The sequence below is a fragment of the Monodelphis domestica genome, chromosome 7 (genome assembly GCF_027887165.1).
Source record: "Monodelphis domestica isolate mMonDom1 chromosome 7, mMonDom1.pri, whole genome shotgun sequence".
Lineage (NCBI taxonomy): Eukaryota > Metazoa > Chordata > Mammalia > Didelphimorphia > Didelphidae > Monodelphis > Monodelphis domestica.
The window spans coordinates 113,664,612-113,678,397 of record NC_077233.1 but is presented as its reverse complement, the minus strand read 5'-3'; the positions used below and the strand labels follow the sequence as shown (position 1 = coordinate 113,678,397).

General features: G+C 36.0%; 1 protein-coding gene across 4 annotated transcripts in view; it reads right to left on the bottom strand.

Annotated features, from left to right (window-relative positions):
• Positions 1-13,786, bottom strand: part of BNC2 (basonuclin 2) — a 505,926-nt gene that overhangs the window by 447,667 nt on the left and 44,473 nt on the right. Inside the window, exon 1 of one of the 4 annotated variants that reach the window (XM_056805334.1) lies at positions 11,082-11,461. The exons of the other annotated variants lie outside the window; for them this stretch is intronic. The gene's annotated coding sequence lies outside the window, so the exon portion shown is untranslated. Of the gene's footprint in view, positions 1-11,081; positions 11,462-13,786 lie in introns of those variants that run through there. 4 annotated transcript variants of the gene reach the window in all.

Here is a 13,786-nt window from a genome sequence, read left to right as displayed (position 1 = left end):
TACACACAGAGAGAAATATATAGACAATGGGCTGGACTCAGAATAGGAGGAAGAAAAGGGATTAAATTATATTAGGGAAGATGCAAAAATATTAAAGATTCCAGAAAAAATATCTAGCATGTTTGGCAGATCCTTTATAAAGGATTTATAGAAGAACACAGATATTGAAAATACAAAATGAGAAAAACATGGATGAATGTTTATCTATAATACTAGAGTGATTATCAAAACAAATGGGATCATCCTATACCCATTGAAGTAAAGATGATGTAGATACAGATATATGTGTATCATATATAGACACTGAGAGAAAATACTGAACATGGAATTTGAGAAAACTGATGGGATAACATGCCTAGTGTGTTTTAATGGTCATTACAGCTCCCTGCTGTCACGAAATTCCAACACTTGAAAATCAATAGTCTCTTAATGACTCTATATGGTTACAGATAATAGAAAGGTACAATTTTAGAAGAAGTAAAATTTCAAATAACCCAAGTGGAAACAGAAAGACATATGGTAGATATCAATAAACTACCCTGTATTACCAATGGCGAAACACCAATATTTAGCCAAGTCTGCAGTCAGGAAGATTCATCTTTGTGAGTTCCTATCTGATCTCATCTGTGTGATCTTAGGCCAGTCACTTAACTGTTTGCCTCAGTTTCCCCATCTATAAAATGAGCTGGAGAAGAATGTGGCAAACCATTCCAGTATCTTGGCCAAGAAAACCCCAAATGGGGTCTTAAAGAGTTGGACATCCATGAAATGACTACAACTATAACGAGGATATATAGGAACAGAAAAATAAGTGGGCCAAGCAGGTAGTAAAAACTGGAAACCAATGAAAAAACTCAAATATTTCCAATAAATAAGCAGGAGAAAACTTCTAGCATGTTGGGTATATCCAATACAGGAAAAGTTATATAAAAATTCCATAGGATAAAAAGGTGTCATGGGTCATCTGAAGGTAGGGGGTATGATCAATACTAATGGAAGGAATATTCATATCAATGATATCAAAGATCCATCAAAGCAGCATATATTTAGAGTAATGCCTGTTTTGGAATACCATGGACTAATTAAATATGATTTATAATTTATTTCAACAAGTCAATCAACTTATTATCTCTAATTATAATAGGAGTCTAAAAGACTCAAATGCTAGTTTTAGCCATTTAGAGCATTCAAAGGATGGCATCTTCTGGTTTCATAGGGAATACAACTATATACTATAATAATTTTTAGTTTCCTCTTTCTTACATTTAAGTTGCCACTGCACAGTTCTTAAATCTGCAAAAAAAGGTCAAGTGATTTTAAGTCCTACATGCTTGACAATGTTTAAAAATATACCATTAAATAATTTTTTAAAAAACCATTCTAATAAGCAAAACCATTAACTGACCATACCGAAAGATCAGACAGGAGTATTTTTCTGGTTGTAAGATCATTCTTTTTTTCATGTCATAAGGACACCAAGATTCCTCAGATTCAATTCTTGAGTCTTTTAAACTAATAAAGATGCATAGGAAATAGTCAGATAATAAAAGAGCTTTTCTACTGATATGTATAAACATACAACAGACTGTAATGTTAGAATTTTTTCCCCAAATACAGCTTAAAGAAAAAGAAAAATTTATAACATTCACAGCCAAACAATCTTAACACTCAAATAAATGGAACTCACTTACATTCTGCTAACTCTGCACTCAGAAGTGTATTTAACATGGCCAAACTCATCTAGGAAATCTGAATCAAACAATTATAGTGAAAAATTCAGTTGGAAGTAAGATTATAGCATACATCACTTTCACAGGTAAACCACTAAAAATTGGACCACTCATCTTAAATAATATATTTTCTTTTTTATGTCAACTTTTGAATATAGTCTTTTTTGAAGATAATGATAACATCTGAAAATACAAAGATAAGATACTAATGGGAACCCTGTGGACATGGCCATGAAGTTACATAGGTAACCTTCTAGAATAAAATGCATAGACACACAGACTACAGCAGTTTCTAAAATTACTTGGAATTATGGCCTTAAAAAAAAACCAATCCATTAAGAACTTTCTGAGAAGTTTGCCTAAGGCTTGTTTAGAGGATAGTTGCTGTTACATTATATATAAAAGAACCCAAGTTATTTTAGTGTTTTTTTTTAAAAATCAGCCCCAAATGTCATACTGAATAAAAAGTAACTTCAGAAAATTTAAAACATAATGTATGACAGATGAGGTAACATGCATAAAATATATGATACTGCATTAGATAGGTCATGTTTTTAACTGAGAGACTCTTCAATTAAACCAAATTAAGATGAAAATTTATAAGATCATACAGATCTCGAGTTCAATGGACTTCAGAGGGCATCTAGTGCAACCCTTTCATTTTACAGCTGTGTCAACTGAGGCCTGGAAAGGCCAAAAAACTTTCCCAAAGTCACACAGATGAAATTTAAACCCAGGTTTTCTGACTTATGCTAGTTATTTTTTCACTGTTATGTTGAATAGAAAATAATCTAAAATTAAACATATGTACTATCAAAATCATTTCAGCTAACTGGAATTTTTTTTTCAAGTTAAGACCAAGTTTCTTTTTATTTTTTTTATTTTAATAACAAATTTCCCCATGAGTTTTCCAAAGTTATAAAATCCAAATTGTCTCCCTTCTTTTCTTTCCTCCCCACTCCTGGAGCTGTTAAGCCAAAGTTTCTTAAAATTGAGATGTTCACCTTCCAAATAGGTGGAACTGGTCAGGTTTTACCATGTAACCTTAAAAAATACTCTTCCTGAAAGACTCTCCCTTGCATGATGCCTGGAAGAAACAATTGTGTCCTCAACTGTGCACTTAGCAAACTGAACAGTCCTGCCAGTTTAAAAGTAAAGTTATGTTCCTTGAAAACATGAAGTTAAGGGGCAATTAGGTAGCACAGTGGATAGACAGAGCTTCAAGGATCTGGTTCAAATCTAGCCCCAGACACATCCTAGCTGTGTGACCTGAGCCAAGCCATTTAACTCCAATTGCCTAGCCCTTGTTGCTCTTCTGACTTAGAATCGATACTCAGCATTCTAAGGCAAAAGATAAGAGTTCTTAAAAAAAAAAAAGGTATGTATAGAGCAAATGTAAAATAATCTTGGAGAAAAGGCATATGACATGGAAGACCCCCAGAAGATAAAATTTGAGCAGCATCCTTAAGGTCCACTAGGGAAGCGAGGATTCAGAGCTGAGGAAGGCAAACATTCCATACTTGAGGAAGAGCAAGTACTTAATCCTTTGGGGAAACCATGCCATGGGGCATGGCTTTAAAAAAAACCTTAGGGGAAAGATATGCATACCTGTGAATTCACCAGGTATGGAAACTTCTCTCTGAAGAATTCTGCCATAACATTTCATCTTAGTTTCCAGCTGCAACAAAAGTTAAGCATCTTACCCACAATCACAGAATTAGTATAAAGAACTTGAACTTGATTCTTCTTAACTCTAAGGTCAGCCCTCTATCCACTAAGCTTCTCTTGTTTACAATAATTACAATTAAAAATGGTCCTTACAAACATAATTTTTATAGCTAGTTGGAGATCTGCTCTAATGTTTTTGATTAGTTGTTTGGGGAAATAATGAATTGGAGCAAAGGTAAAAGACTGATTAAAGAGAGCACAAAGAAAGCAACTTCAAATCTAATGAAGAGAGTTAGGGTGACTGGCCCCTAAAATCCTCTATTCTTGTAAGGATGTTTTTTTTTTAATTTTTTAACTAAAGAACATAACAATCCCCAAAGGCTCCTTAGGCACAGAGTGTGAAAATAACCCTAACATAATAATCCCTAGCATTTATTCAATGCTTTAACTCTTGCAAAGGGCTCTATTTATATTCACTCATTGGAGAAGCACAACTACATGGAGAGAAAAGAATAATTATAATCTCCACTTTTAAGATGGGGAAACTGAGGCCCAAAAGAAGGCTAAGTGACTTGCCCTTGGACATACAGGTTTTAAGTGCTCTCATGGAAAAGAGGAAAAGAGCAATGAACTTGGTCTCAGAAGAACTATAGTGAGGTCCAGCCTCAATCATTTATTACCTCTGTGACTACACCAAAATTAAATTCTCTTTGTCACTATTTCCAAAAAACTTGTCAAGTGGAGATCATTGAATCCTAACTTTAGAAATAGGAGGGAATTCAAAGGGCATCTTATCAAATCTTCTCATTTTACAGATGAAGAAACTGATCAATTGGGCAGTTCAGTGGTTAGAGCACCGGACCTGAAACCAGAAAGACTAGAGTTCCATTTTGGACTCGGACATTTACTAGCTGTGTGGCCTTGAACAAGTCACCTAACCTGTTTGCCTGTTTCTTCATCTGTAAAATGAGGATAATAATAGCTCCTACCTCCCAGGGTTGTTTTGAGGAGTAAATGAAATAATAATTATAAAGTACTTAGCACAATGTCTGACATAGAGTAGGTGCTATATAAATGTTAACTATTATTGATATTAATATTACTTGTCCACAGTCACACAGCTATGAATTTAGGTCTTCCCAACTCCCAAGTCCAGTGCCCTATACTACCGATTTCAAAGAGGTGTCATGAGAAAAGTACTTTCTAAATTATAAATCACTCTATGTAGAATGTGTTTTTATATATATATATATATATAAATATATATATATACATACACACACACACACACACACATATACATATATATATATATATATAGAGAGAGAGAGTAGAGCTCATGTCTGCAAAGCCTTTAGATCTGGGTCCTTTGGAAATTAATTTTTAATTAATTTTAAAAAATTAAATTAATTTTAAATTAATTTTAAAAATAATAAAACTAGTCCTTGACTGAGGGCCATCCTTTTGAAGGTAATATATGATTACAATGTAGGGAGAATATTGCACACCCCATTTCTCCTGCAGCCCCTTGGTATATTCTATAATTCTAGAAGACACCAAGAAGCCAGATGTAGTCTAGTAGAAGGACTGAACTTCAAACCAGGCAGACCCCAGCAACATCCTCCTTTCCTTGTCTTTTCAAAATCTCTCTACCATGTGCATGGTTTTATTGCTTTTCCCTTTCCAAAAAAATAAAAAAAAATCCTCCAAAAGACCAGGGAGGAAAAAAAAAGGCATTTCCTCCTTCTCCTGTGCCTTCGTGGCTCCTCCCCATGTCCACATACAAGAGATTCCCTTCACTGTCCTGTTCTTTTATCAGGATGGCATTTCACACTGGCAAGCTATGGTGAGCAGCGCTTTCATATTCTCCATGCACTGTGTAGGAGTGATGACTGAGGGCCCTCCAGGCACCTCAAATGCATTGCTGTCACTTCTAGTCACTGCTCAAGTCAGCTAAAGCCATACCTGTTATGACAAGAATCAGACACTTCCAGGCACCACACCTCTGCCCCTACAAAACATACTTTGAAAAGGGATGAGCCACACAGGGAACGTTTCAGGTGTTGCCAAGGAAAGGCAGCCTTGTCTATAAACAGCACAAAGACAAGGAAAAAGAATCAGCCCAAAGACACAATTACAGAGGACTTCTCGGTTAGCTCGAAGTACAAATAATTGTTCGACTTCCACAGGAGTTTTCCTTGTGCATGGTCAGAGATGGGGGGAGATTAAGATACTGTTTGACCAGGCTAAAGTGGGTTTAGTTGTCAGCCTAAACCTGCCATCTGGTGTTAAGATACAGCAGATCGCACCCCAGATGTGTTCCTTCAAACAAATCACATCTTTTTTTTTTTTCTTACCCCTTTCTTTTTTCCTTTTCTGTAAAGGGAGAGGTGCCTGCCAAAGATGCAAATCAGCAGTTTACTTAAAGTAGAACTCCTGTTAATTAGTACAGCAAGGCTAACAGGTATGTAATCTAACACACGTGTATCCCCCCCCACTTCCCCAAGTCACTGATTCTACAAAAACAAAAAAACAAAATCAGAAAAACTCTCTGCCACCTGAATGTTTTTACTCAGCAGAGAGGCATTTTTTCTGCTGAGGAGAACAGTAATTGTTGGCTACTTCCCGACCTTAAAAGTTGGTTCATCTAAGTCATCTGAAAACCATTTCATTTTGAAAAATGAAATTTGTTTCAGTGGAGTGCCGTTCTGAAATCTCTGTCTTCCTCTTTTATTTTTGCCTCAATATCTCATTCCACAATTGGGGTGGGGAAGGGTTATACAGTGCTATCATTTGCACCTCATTAGTCTTGGGCTGGAGCTTTGAGAAAGCTGATATTCCCTCTAAATTTTTACAGATGCTTCTCGTTTACCAGTTCATGACTGCACTACTAGGAAAGACTTCCTGCCACTAAACTGCTAGCTGGCATGGAAGATGAATTTCAAAATCCCTGAAAAAAGTAAACCTTTGTGGTGCTCCCTTCACTTTCTTGTGTGTGTTGTTTTTTTAAGTACATGCGCCGCCCCCTCTCCCCCAAAAAGTAAAATTCTTTACTCTTAACTCATGAGTCTCAAGTCCTCGGAAACATTTCTTCAAAACTACAGTTCATCTCAACATTGTAATTTCACACACACACACACACACACACACACACACACACACACACACACACACAAATATGCTCATTAACAGAAAGGTATTTGCAAAGGTGCCTGTGGTATAAATTATGGTTGTGACACGTTTGATAAGGAGCAAGAATAAGTCAACCCCAGACAATGTTCTGCCTGAACCTAGATCTTCCCTTTGATTTCCTGCATGCCAGCTGCAAAATCCTTCAGGGCAGGGACAGGGACACTCTAGACAAGGACGCCCCTTACACCCGCATTTTGGATGATTTTTTTAAGGATTCCAGAGTTTCCCAAAGTTCAGAGCAGGTGACATTGGTCTGTTCTTAATCTTTAGTGCTTTAGTAATGTTAAGGCTAATGACGAGGGACACAAATCCCCTGATGGAAGTGAATGCATTCCAAACTCCCCGACCCACTCAAAGCAGTAATCCCCTGCAGCTGGAACTTACTTACCACCATGCACAGCTAATACATTTTTTAAAAGCTAGTCACTGGTGACAAATGTAAACTGGACTGAGCAGCTCCCCCTTTCCCTTGCCTCCCTCCCCCACCCCTCGATCTTCTCTCATAACCCAGAGCCTTGCTGTTCCAGTGATGGATACGACCTGCCTTTTAGAAGCACCCAGCTTGTGCTGTATAGCTCTGCTCTAAGTGACTAGAAGGCTTTAAAAGCATCTTCAGCTGTCAGACTGTAACAAAAACAAACCCCCCCCCAAAAAAAATCCTTAACACAAACATTTCACAACTGAGAAAACCATATTAGTTGGCCTATCACTGACATTTTGAGTCCCCCATTCATTCAGATGCATGCAGCAGGCAAAACTGAAGCAGCCTGACTGCTGGAGAGGAGGAAGCAGGTCCCATCTTTTGTTGTCATAATAAAATAGGTGCCTGACACACAAAAGAAATCAAAGGCTCCAGGAGCTTTTGTGATAATACTTTATTTGGGGTCTGCAAAACAATACAACCTCTTAACTCTTTATTGGGATACCTCCCTAGATTGATCTGTAAATAGCTTTTCAAAGTCTCTAAGTATATTTTACCATAGATTTTTGTTCACCAAAATAAAAAAGGAAAACAAAACCATTCTTGTGGGCACCCACTCTGGGTTTGTACAGAGTAAATATTCCAATGTAATAACAGAAGATATGGGGAAAAAAAAACAGAAAAAAAAACTTCAAAATATGGAAAATGAAGAAAGTAAGGAGGGAAATGATTTTTAAAAAACTAAACTTGAAAGTGAATAGATTGTATCTTAAAAGAAAAAAAGAATAACGTCGGTTGGTGACATAATTGCAACAAAATACTCCTGATGTGAATGAGAGGAGGAAGGGAAGTGGGACTTGGACTCACTATCTGTTTCACCCAATTTGGAAAAAAAATCAGGGTTAATATATGTGACTTGTTTGGATTTAGTATAGTTTCCAGATAACTGGCAATAATTGCTGTGATTTAAGTGATATTACCAATTAGCCTTGGAGATAGCTACCACAACACTGACTACAATACTTAAATTTCATTAGATTTAATTACTGCAAAGTTACATCTGGAGAGGGAAACATAATTTCATAACTGGCCTCAGCATTCTAACTTGAGCTCACTGCCTGCTTTTCAACATACTTACACATCTAATTTGGACCCTGAACTACACTACAATTAATAATGTGAAACTAGCAGGAGCATAAGGAGCCAGCAACAAACAGGTCTCTGTGAATTAAAGTCCGATCTAATACATGACCTCTTAGTGTCCCCTCGAGCCCTCCTGAGGGCAGGTATTCCAGACTTGGTGACCGACTGGTCTTAACTGTATCCAGGCAGAAGGAATGAGTGGGGGTGGGGGATGGAGGGGGGGTAGAGAGGGGGAGGGGAGGGACTTGGAGAGCCTCTGCTACAAGGATGGATGGAGAAAGCAGACAATAATCCAGATCCCAAGGGGAACAAGCAAGGAGTTCAAATCTGTTTTTTCTTCTTCTTGTCACTGTCATATTTACCGAATTCAAAGTAAGCAATCAGTATATGAATAACAAACCGAAAACATAATTCTCTTCATTACACATGATGACTACAGTACTTTGGCAGTAATCTTTAAAATGAGGCATGAATGTGTAAGTGAGGGGAAGTTCTGGATAAAATAATGAGCCAATGCCAAGAGTGGCGATGAGAAAAATGGGTGAATAAGGGTAAAAAATGTGAGTGTGTCTGCGGGGGGAGAGAGGGGGATGTACAAGTATGAGCTAAAAATGTGAGGAAGACCTGGGTTTTTATAGTGGTCAGAAGCAAGAAACAAAGCATTGCCCAATGCAATCTGAACTAGCAAGCACTTCAAAAGGCTTGGGTCTATCAGTTAGAATTCCTAACACTCCTACAACATAAGGAGCAAAGAAAATCTCAGGCACATACTAAGAGAGTTCAAGAAAATTGGTTAGAGTATATCCTTCATGGTAACTGAGGCAAAGTACTGTTTTGTTACACGGCAATCTGGATCTTTGGAGGTGGGCATAGCTTCCAGCAATAATAATTCTTAATAATACACAATCATCTCAAATATAAATCTCCACATCTGCATTAATGTGCAATGCTTTATAAAATCATCACAAATCTAAAAGATTTACTTGAATGCACTGCTGCAGTCTGGGGATAATTTCCATTTGCTAATCATGCAGGGACTCCTGCACAAATGTCAATACAAAAGAAAACAAGTCAAGCCACTGAGAAGATTTCTCCCTAATACAATATAATAATGCTATGGGAAAATTTTTTTCTAGAATCATAATCAAACTACATGTTAGGTAAAAAAAAAAATTAGTGAGAGGCTCTGCAGGCAACGAAGTCTTTTTTAAAACTGTAGAACTACGTTGAATCTGAACAAAAGCTTAATAACAATATTTTCTAAATCTTTCCCCAAAAAGAAATGGAATAATAGTATATATAAATAAATATATACACATATACACATACATAGATATATAGGCATGTGTATATGTGTATATAGTAGGTCTAAAGTTTTATGGAGGCTAGGCAAGTAGGTTTGCTATAAATTATAAATGTCATATATGTGTACATGTATATATATATATATATATATATACACTTACATATGTATGAATTATATAATTTATGTATGGAAAGTATGTTTGCTATAAATTACAAATTTCATGTGTACATGCATATATACAAGTATAGACATACATATATTAAATATCAGATTTATCTATATGGTAAGCATGTTTGTTAGAAATTATAGGTTTAATAAATGTGTGTCTGTATATATAGGAAATCTCTGATTATATGGGAAGTATGTTTGCTATATACAAATTTCATATGTGTACATGCATGTATATAAGTTTACAGACATACATATATTAAATATCTGATTCATCTATATGGCAAGCATAAGTTTGTTAGAAATTATAGTTTTAATAAATGTGTGTCTATATATAGGAAATCTCTGATTTACACATAAGTATGTTTGCTGTCAATTACAAAATTCATATGTGTACATGCATGTATATAAGTTTACAGACATACATATATTAAATATCTGATTTATCTATATGGCAAGTATAAGTTTGTTAGAAATTATAGTTTTAATAATGTGTGTCTATATATAGGAAATCTCTGATTTACATATAAGAAGTATGTTTGCTGTCAATTACAAATTTCATATGTGTATATGCATGGATATAAGTATACAGACATGCATATACATGAAAACCCTGATTTATCTACATGGCAAGGAAAAGTTTGTTAGAAATTACAGGGTTTCATATGTATATAAAAGATCTGCAAAGTGTGAGTATGACAAGTATGAGTTTGCTCTAAATTTCTAATGTATATGTCTTTGTAGAAATGTATATGTATGTACATATACATACAGATAACTATAACATCTGCATTTACATATGGCAAGTATGTTTGTTATAAACGGCAGATTTCACATATATACACACATGCAATCTGCATTTTACATATATAACAAGTATGTTTGTCATAAATTGCAGATTTCACATGTATACATATAAATAAAATAAAAATGCAATCTGTATTTTACACACAGATATCAAGTATAAGTTGCTTATGAATTATAGATTTTATATATCCAAATACATATATACATATATATGAAATTTGATTGTGGTAGGCATGTTATAAATTGGTTTTGTATAAATAGGTTTTGTGTACATATTTTACATATATATTATATAAACCTGCAATTGATGTATAAAACAAGCATGTTTGTTATAAATCACAAATTTCACATATACCCTCATGAAATCCACCATTTATGACAAACTTAAACTTGCCTCACCTCCCAAAAATAGAGTTAGTTCTACTTACAAAAAAAAAAAGAAAACACTGGGAAATGCTTAGTCCTTTATAAATGTAAATTCCTAGTAACAAAGTTCATGTAAAACGAGTGCTGTCTCTTTAAACTGAAGGACCTGCTACCCATAAGTAGTCTGAAGCCAAGAAAGTTCTGAAGCTAAACTCTCAGGAGCAAACATTTTCTACTTGTGAAGTAAACTCTGTTGAAAGACAGCAGACTATGGTCCCACCAGTAAAAACAGGAAAGTTTTCAGCCAGTGACAGCTTTGCCTACAGAGAGAGAGAAAAAAATGTCATAGACTCACTTTATTAAACCATATGCTCATTGCCCTGTGAAGAAAGCAGGGTCACTAATTAGTTCATTCTGTGAAAGAAGCCCCTCCTGATCCCGTTGACTTTTGTCCCCCCGGTTAGCTCAAGCTATTTCTGTCATGCAACTTGAAAATCACTGGAGGGAAGAAGATCGCCATAACAACCGCTGAAATGATCTCGTGGAATGTGTCTAGTGGCACTGAAATAACCTGAGTATGTGCTCCAGATGTGTCGGCTGTCATGAAGAAAGTAAACACATCTGATGGACAACGTATGACTGGATGGCCTCACAGTGGACTCCAGAGAATTGGGATGGGGGCGGGGGTGGGGGTGGGGGAGGCGATCGTGGGGAGGGGGGACCGCGGAGGGGGGAGGAGAGGGGAGCAACTAAGTTAGAAGAAAGACAGGAGGTGGGGGGCCAGGCAGGAGTCACCCTGAGGACCCGTGCAGCCTGGCGGCCGGAGGACTGGGCCCAATTGTTTCATGTCTGTCCCTCCTCTGAGTGGCCTCTGTAGGCCTGCTGCAGCCTCTGTGAATTTCCGTCTGGCACAGACTTGTGAGCTTTTGGGAGCAAAATGAAATATGAACTTCGAGAGAAGGGGGGATAAAAATAAGGGGAAAGGATTCATAAATGTTTGCTGTCTGAAGTTTCCATGTCAATATGTTTTTTAAAGCATTCTATAGCCAAAAGGGAGGCTCCTCCCTGTGTCCCTTCCCTTCCCTCTCCAAGGAACAGTCTTGTCTTTTTGCTCTGAACGCCACAAAGCAATATGTTTATTAGGTGGCTGACTACCTACATCCTTGAATTGGAGAGGTTTCTTTTCTTTTAAAAAAGGAGGGAGGGATACAGAGATTTGTAGTAGCTAGGCATATTAGTAAGATTCTTCTTTGGCATATTTTAAAATTATTTCTCCAGATTATGAAATATAATTTTTCCTAATGAACAAATAACTATGAGTGGAAACCAAAATGTAAACATTAATATAATCTCTCTCCCATTCTCATTCCTGAAGGTGTTTGGGGGGGGTTGGGGGGGGAAGGGTACAATCCTAGATGGAAGCCTAGTTCTTGTTTTCATAACCAAATCAGCAAACTTATCAAAAGCTGGGGCTTAAAGAGTCATATATTCATAAAGTAAGAAATGCATCCATTTTTAAATTGTTTTACTTAAATGATATAACAATGGAATAATCATATATTCATAAAGAAATGCATCCATTTTAAAATTATGTCTTACTTAAATACCAATATAATAGTAATATATTCATAAAGAAATGCACCATTTTAAAATTATGTTTTACTTAAATAACAATAGAATAGTTATATATTCATAAAGTAAAAAACACGTCGATTTAAAAATTATGTTTTACTTAAATTAAATACAAAGAGAATAGTCCTTCCCCTATTATGAAAGCTATCTCCCTAATAAAACTCCTAGCATGACTACAGCTATACTGGGCTATAGAAGCCGCCTATTTTAGCATTAATCTACTCTATTTTAATTCTTGTAACTCCTCCTGGTGTTTAAAATGTGATTTTAGGTTTTAGTGAATACCTGTATCACTCATTACCATTTAAACTTTACATAAAAACACAAACCATTCAGTTCTTCAGCATCTAAGGCAAACTTTTCAAGAAACCTATTTCTAGCATCGCATCAAAAGACTCACACAATCACATTCCATCCAAATTTCTAGGAATTTCTCCATTGCAGACAATGAACAAAAGTGCAATTACAGATAATTATCTCTGTGAGATGCAGTCACATTTTAAATTGCTTAAGAATTAAAATGTGCACTGAAACCAATAAAGTCATAATTAACTAGGCAGAAGTCATGTGGTTTCTTCCACTCACAGTGACTGCCAACTGATGAATGTCTACCATTTCTAACTATTTAACTGTATTTCCCTCTTTTTGGAATAATCCATTTGATGACTCAGGATCTGAAAGAGAAGTTGATCACCAAAATGGAAAAAGAAAAGAAAAGCCCATGAGAAAGTATTATTTGGGAGCAGAAAATGGAACAAATCTTCAACTCCCTCTCTAGCCTGTAATTCACACATTTAACCTGGCAGAGTAACACCCCAAGGATGGATGCTTGGCGGTCAGAGGATTCAGAATGTGAAGAAAGAGCTAAAAGAACAGCAGAAAGGAATGGCAATGCTACTGCATTCTAGAAATTGGACTCCATGGCAGGCAGCTGAATGAGGCCAATAACACATTCATGGTGGTGGAAAATTTTTCATCCTCAACATGAAAAATGTTATTTCCTTGTAACAGAAACAGTACTTCTTGACAAGTCAGACATCCCAAAATAATCATTTGCAAAAGTCCAACTTCAAAGATTTGTTGGCAACCCCAAGAAAGAAATAATTTGGATATTTCTAGTTATTTGCAGATCACCCTTTATTATTCCAACCTAAGAGAGCCCAAAGGAACTGAAGGCATTAAAAAGGGCTAAGAGCCTTTCAAAACAATATTGCAATATTCAGAGAGACCTTATAAACACTGTAAGTTTTCAGATTTTCAGAATGAGATGCCAAAACATGGATCATCTTCAATTATACTAATATTAGTTCTTGAAGTAAAAAGAAATTAATAAGACAGCATACAGTCAAAGGA